The 5,429-nt window shown below is 34.8% G+C and overlaps 1 long non-coding RNA gene across 1 annotated transcript; it reads left to right on the forward strand.

The window, feature by feature from the left end:
* Positions 1-1,997: 1,997 nt before the first annotated feature.
* On the forward strand, positions 1,998-2,751 carry LOC121960408. Its single transcript, XR_006106978.1, has 3 exons — positions 1,998-2,093; positions 2,198-2,240; positions 2,398-2,751. It is a non-coding gene; the product is annotated as an uncharacterized LOC121960408 (long non-coding RNA).
* Positions 2,752-5,429: the final 2,678 nt, after the last annotated feature.

Raw genomic sequence — 5,429 nt, forward strand, 5'->3', positions numbered from 1 at the left:
CCGGGGAGCGAATCGGACTAGCAATAAGAATCCCTCTGAATCCAAAAAGCTTTATATAGATCTCCTGTATATGAGAACAGACTGTCTGGGTCTCTTGGTTCTGTTGTTGTTTATTTCTAGTTTGGCTGAGAAATGATTTTTGTTGTGTTTATTTTTTTTCTTCTATGACATATAAATGCGTATAAAACTGTGAAAATCCATTGCGTTCAGTTAAAGGGTGAGTTTTTAGGTTAGTTTTTTTTTTTTTTTGCATGTTAATCTAATTTCAATTATGGATGATTTCTCCTTTCTCCATCTCTTCTCGCGCTACACACACACACACACACACATATATATACTCGCTCTCAGGGTCTTTCACAAATCATTATTCAAAATATTTCATGTTCTTATTTCCTGAGTTGCAACTCTTTCCAAGTCCTGATTATTTTGTCTTTTTTTTTTTTTTTTTAAATAATGATTCAGAACTGTCAATCACTACATTTAGCACTTGACTGTGAACTCGTCATAACCTAACACAACGGATAAAAAGATGTCATTTCAGTTTTGGTGTTTTATCGCCAAAATATTGACTTTTTTTGTTCCGTTCTCCCCTCACACTCGCACATTTGAAAACGTTTCCTATCTTGGTTAACACTCAGTGTCACATCCTGTCCGGGTCAGAGGTCAAAGGGAATGTCGGAGAGGAGATTTAAACACATCCCTCCTCTTTACACCAACACACGCAGATGCTGGACCTCAATCAGAAAGCATTAACACGGGCAAAACTTCCCTCCGCCCCTCATCGTCCTCTCCTCCTCCTGCTGTTTGTAAAACATGACAGTGTTTCGCAAAGTCAAGAGATGTAAACCTGTTCTGTATTCAACCCAATAAGAAAAAGCAATAAAGATTATATTAAGGAAAGGTGTGTGAATCAAATGCAGCCCATACTTTTGTCTTTTTTTTTACATTGTTATGAACACCACTGCGGCCTTAAAATGCATTCATTCAGGTATCTCTAGGAGTTAAAGTAGACTGCAACCATAAAAAAATGTAACTGATTTTTAGACAAATTTGCTTTTCTGATTTTATTTTAGACAGATTGAGTCAGCATGTCTTCATGTCCTTAAAATTTGTCAATTTCACAAATATTAGTCCTTAAAATGCATTAAATAGACTTAACCTAGATCGACATCACCCAGATGTCTTGCACTAGTATTTAACCCTTTCATAACTGAGCAAATTGGTTCAAATTGTCTCTTAAGCGTAAAAAAAAACCCCAAATTGTACAAAGGTGTACAAATCTTTTAATTTTCTGGAAAGATTTTCAGTGGACTTATTTTGTTATGCTAGTAGGCTACAATACCTAAGTTTTATATTTTTTTTTAATTACATGCTTTACTGTGAAAATGTTATAATTTTTTTAAAAAATTACGATACTATGACTTAAAAAAAAAGAACAACATAGTATACTATGATATTTTTATGATTTTTTGAACAACATGCTATACTATGATAATTAAATGTATATATATATATATATATAATATATATATATATATATATATATATATATATCGACTTACTGTGATTTTTTTATTTTATTTTTATAAACAACCCTATACAATGATATTTAAATGATTTTTTTAACATGCACTACACCATGAATTACTACACGTACTATGAGAAGTTTAATTATTTGACACATTAATTTCATCATTTTTAAAAAATAACAAATTCCTTGGCGTCCTTGTATCAGTGGAATATCGGCATGCATAAATATCGCAATATAGCATATCGATGTTTTCCCCACCCTTTAAAACAATTTTCTGTGCTCTCTTTTCGGAGTACGATCGTCATGAACGCATCAAAGTCGGATGAACGACTTCCCGGTAATCCTATAAACGCACCATTTTTCACCTGCGGTCCACAGCGGCAGGTGGCAGTAACGCACCGAAAGTTACCTTCCGCAGGTAAAACAGGAAGCACTTTGTTGACCGGAAACAGGAAAAAAAACAAACATGGCTTTTTGTCGGAGTGAGCTGCCCGGGCGCGCAGCAGCGCGGCGGCGGTCGCAGTAGTAGTATTTGTGCTGTTGTCTTCTGAACTCCAATACGGTGAGTTGTAAACAAGTTTTACTTTGTGAATGACGTACTTTACCCCACTATTACAAAGTTATGGGTTTTCTTCACGCTGTGACATGTTGTGATTTCGTTTGAAGCGACTCTCGTTGCTGGCTGCGCGGCTTGTCTGACCAGCTTCAGGTACGTTTTTGCATGATTTGTGGTGGTTTACTTGATGGTCGCTGTAGCTGGTTTAAGTTTAATACGAGTGTGAAGTACGAAATGTCCATGAATCAGTTCAGCCTGTTTTCATAGGATATGCATGGAGTGATTTTTTTTTGTAATATGATCAAAACAGTGTCTGCAAAATGACCATCAAAGACCCCTTTGGCATGACCAGCATTACATACGCAGGTTGACTGGTGACCCGCCCAGCTAAACCATCATAAACCAGCAACCATAAACTGGGCCAAGACCACCTAAGACCATCTTCAACCAGCTAAAACCACGCAGAACCAGCTGCCAGCATGAGCAGGTTTTCAGCTGTCTTTTTTTTCCAGCGCAGATTTTTTTATGAACGAACTACACTATGACATTTTAAAGTGTTTTTGGATTATATACTTACTATGGAAAAATACTACTTAAGAATTTTATCTTTGTTTTGGGATGTCATACTATACTTTGACGATTTTGTGTTTTGTTAACAAAAAAATATATGACTTTTTAATGATATAATAAACAACATGCTGCACTATGAATTTCTGTGATATTTCAAGCAACATACTACACTATGACATTTTAACAGTGTTTTAAGCCGCATACTGTACTGTGAAGTTTTTATGATTTTGGAGGACATAATATACTATGATGTTTTTGTCATGATATTGGGAGACATAGTCCCTGATTTCGGACGACATGCTATTTTTCATGATTTCGGATGTCATACAAAACTATGACTTTTTGTCATTATGTTTGAAGATATAGACCGACTATACTATGACATTTTTTCATGATTTTGATACATTAATACATGTAGAAATACATGGCGTTTTTTTCTCATAATTTCAAACAACATTTAACTGTGGCATTTTTTTTCACTATTTTGTCAACATTTTATTATGAGTTTTTTTTTTTACTTTTTTCCACATGGTATACTATGACCCAACTCTACAGGCCATAATAAGTCTTTTGCAGTGATTTTTGGGCATGTCAAAATTTGACTTTTTTCACCATACTACACTATGAGGTCTTAAATTATGAGGTTTTTGGCCTTTTTCATCTTTATTTCCACTTTGCATACTATGGCGTGTCTCTACAAGGTATAAAAAGGCATTTTCAGACATTTTTTTGATGGGTCAAACTTTGATGATTTTGGCCATACAATACTAATGGCACTTTGGGCCATTTTTTCAAGATTCAAAATTATGAGGTTTTTGGCCTTTTTTGTCTCAACATTGTATGCCATGACTACTCTCTACGGTCTAAAATAAAATGTTTTCAGACATTTTTGAACATGTCACAATTTGACGTTTTTGGCCATACAACACTAAATAGTACTTTGGGCCATTTTTTCAACATTCTAAGTTATGATGTTTTTAGCCTTTTTTGGCCTTTATTTTCACTTTATATACTATAAAACGTCTCTACAAGGTGTAATAAGACATTTTAAGCCTATTTTTTTATGTGTTCAAATTTGACATTTTTCGCCATACTATACTATTGGTGTTTTTGGCCGTGTTTTTGACATTCTAAAATATTAGGTTTTTGACCTTTATTTCCAGTTGTTAAACTATGACACATCTCTCCTATATAGCTATAGCAAAATATAATTATATATATTATATTTAGCTATAATAAGGTGTTTTCAGCCATTTTTTGACATACCAAAATTTGACATTTTTGGCCGTGTTATAAAATACTGAAATAATGACCAAAAAAGGCCAAAAACATCATAATTTAGAATGTCAAAAACTAACAAAACAACACCATTAATGTAATATGCCAAAAAATGTCAAACATGTCAAATGTTTACCTGTCAAAGAAATGTCCAAAAAAGCGTCTTTTTATACCTTGTAGAGACACGTCATAGCATACAAAGTGGAAATGAAGGCCAAAGAAGGCCGAAACCCCCATAATTTGGAGTGTCAAAAGAACGGCTAAAAACATCAATAGTATACTATGGCCAAAAATGTCAAATTTTGACCTGTCAAAGAAATGGCTGAAAACAGTTGAAAGCCTCCTGAAATATCATGCCAAGACTCGCCATAGCAAAGAAAGTTGCAAAAATGGCCCAAAACACTAAAATATAGCATGTCGAAAAAATGACTCAAAATCCAAGGCTATAGTAAGGCAAAAACGTAAAAATTTGACCCCTCCCAAAAACAGGTGAAAACAGTTGGAAACCACCTAAAATAGCATGCTAAGACGCCATAGCGAAGAAAGTTGCAAAAATGGTCCAAAACACGAAAATGTTGCATGTCGAAAAAATGAGCCAAAATCCAAGGCTATAGTAAGGCAAAAATATAAAAAATTGACCCATCCCAAAAACGTCTAAAAACAGTTGCAAACCACCTAAAATACCTTGCTAACACACGCCATAGTGAAGAAAGTTGCAAAAGGGCCTAAAACGCCAAAAAGTAGCATGTCGAAAAAGTGAACCAAAATCCAAGGCTATAATAAGGCAAAATGTCAAAATTTGACCCAACCCAAAAACTGCTGAAAACCATTGCAAACCACCTTAAATAGCGTGCCAAGACACACCATAGCAAAGAAAGTTGCATAAACGGCCTAAAACATCAAATATGTAGCATGTCGAAAAAATGACCCAAAATCCAAGGCTATAGTAAGGCAAAAATGTCAAAATTTGACCCATCCCAAAAACTGCTGAAATCTGTTGCAAACCACCTAAAATTGCTTGCTAACACACGCCATAGCGAAGAAAGTTGCAAAAAGGGCCTAAAACACCAAAAAAGTAGCATGTTGAAAAAATGACTCAAAATCCAAGGCTATAGTAAGGCAAAAACGTAAAAATTTGACCCCTCCCAAAAACAGCTGAAAACAGTTGGAAACCACCTAAAATAGCATGCTAAGACGCCATAGCGAACAAAGTTGCAAAAATGGTCCAAAACACGAAAATGTTGCATGTCGAAAAAAAGCCAAAATCCAAGGCTATAGTAAGGCAAAAATATAAAAAATTGACCCATCCCAAAAACAGCTGAAAACTGTTGCAAACCACCTAAAATACCTTGCTAACACACGCCATAGCGAAGAAAGTTGCAAAAGGGACGAAAACACCCAAAACAAGCATGTTGAAAAAATGACCAAAAATCCAAGGCTATAGTAAGGCAAAAATGTCAAAATTTAACCCAAACCAAAAACAGCTGAAAACTG

Source organism: Plectropomus leopardus, chromosome 21 (assembly GCF_008729295.1).
Source record: "Plectropomus leopardus isolate mb chromosome 21, YSFRI_Pleo_2.0, whole genome shotgun sequence".
Lineage (NCBI taxonomy): Eukaryota > Metazoa > Chordata > Actinopteri > Perciformes > Serranidae > Plectropomus > Plectropomus leopardus.